The following is a 1,897-nucleotide window of genomic DNA, read 5'->3' on the forward strand; positions in this document are numbered from 1 at the left end:
CTAGTTCAGTTCTAGTTCAGTTCTAGTTCAGTTCTAGTTCAGTTCTAGTTCAGTTCTAGTTCAGTTCTAGTTCTAGTTCAGTTCTAGTTTAGTTCTAGTTCAGTTCTAATTCTGTTCTAGTTATATTCTAGTTACGTTCTAGTTATGTTCTAGTTAAGTTCTAGTTAAGTTCTAGTTATGTTCTAGTTCTGTTCTAGTTCTGTTTTACTTGAATTCTGGTTCAGATCTGTTCTAATTCACTTTTCTTTGAAAACTGACTATAAAATTAACTTTATTACGAGAATTAATGCAAGAAAATAATTTTGGAAAACTTTAAGAAATTTTTCTACATTTTAAATAATTTTTGCTTAGAAAAAAGTGATTTTATTTAACAATATATTTTTTTGCAGACAATTTTAAGACATACAATGGACAAAATAACACTGTTCTTTAAACAAGTTATTAAATTTATATATTTTTATTTAAAAATATACTTTTCTAAACAATAAATATTAAAATTTACCTTCTTGTTATATTAACTGGATTCTACGCCCTAATCTGATAATTTCCTTTTGGCATAAATAATTTTTATAACAACATAAATCATAATGACTTTTTATTTCCTTTAAAACTTTCAACACTTTCACATACCAACAAAAGAATTTTTATATACAAACAGGCCATAGTTGGAGCTTTTATTTTCTTAACATTTATTTACTCTTTACATAAAAACTTGCTCTCTTTTAATTTACTTTTTTCTTTACACACACACGCTACCACCTGCGTAATGCAAAAAACCATTTTAGATACACACAATTTTTTCTTCAGAACTGCGCTGCCGGCAGCACATTTTTGCAAATTTTTTCAACAACAAATTTCGTATTAAATATTGTGTTTTTTGAATAAAATTTAACTTTTTCTTATAGAAGTTTTTATGCTTTCTATTTCTGTTAACTTTTTATATTAATTTAAACACTTTTTCTATTTTTAATTAAATATTTATTACGCAACTACAGGAAGAACGAAGGCACTGTTAAGAAATCTCACTAAAGACTGTTTTAGTACAACAAGAAACGAACAGAAAAGCTTTAAGTGTGGTTAGGCAAAAGAAAAAATAGAAAGAGATAGAATGTGTAAACCAAGAACTTCTTTAACTTTTGTTTATAATGCGAGTGAGCAGTAGGATGAAGAAGATATCGAAGTAAGTTGAAAAGTTAAAATTGTTGTTGCATTTGTGGTAGTAAGATTTAAATAAAAACAGCAACAAGTTGAATGCATTTATACTTAACGTAGTTATTTGTTTAATTTGAATAAACAGTGCGCATGACACAAATTATAGTGGGATTTTTTTGAGAGAAGGAAAAACAAAGGAGTAAATGCAATAGATTTAGTGAACAGAGATTTAATTGTAATAAAAGTAATACGTTAATGGTACTTAATACATATTTCAAAAATTTGTACTTTTTAGGATTAAAAGCTTTCAGTGTTTTTAGCCAATTGACAAGTGTTGCGAATAAGGCTTTTAAGTGGTCTATTAACTACTAGTCTGTTGAATTGTTTTTGATTAATCTGTTAAGTTGACTGTTGTCTATTGACAAGCCTGTAGAATAGCCTGTTGAGAAGTCTGTAGACTAGTTTGTTAAACTTATTTTTTGGTTAGCCTGTTAACTAGCATATTGACTAGTTTAGTGCCTAATAAATTGACTAGTCTTTTGACTTATCTGTTGTCTAGTAAATTGACTAGTACGTGAATAAATCTATTGACTGTGGGACAGTCTATTGACTAATTGATTATCTTGCCTATGGACTAAGTTCTAGTTCAGTCCTAGTTCAGTTCTAGTTCAGTTCTAGTTCAGTTCTAGTTCAGTTCTAGTTCAGTTCTAGTTCAGTTCTAGTTCAGTTCTAGTTCAGTACTAGT

Source organism: Lucilia cuprina, chromosome 3, assembly GCF_022045245.1.
Source record: "Lucilia cuprina isolate Lc7/37 chromosome 3, ASM2204524v1, whole genome shotgun sequence".
Classification (NCBI taxonomy): domain Eukaryota; kingdom Metazoa; phylum Arthropoda; class Insecta; order Diptera; family Calliphoridae; genus Lucilia; species Lucilia cuprina.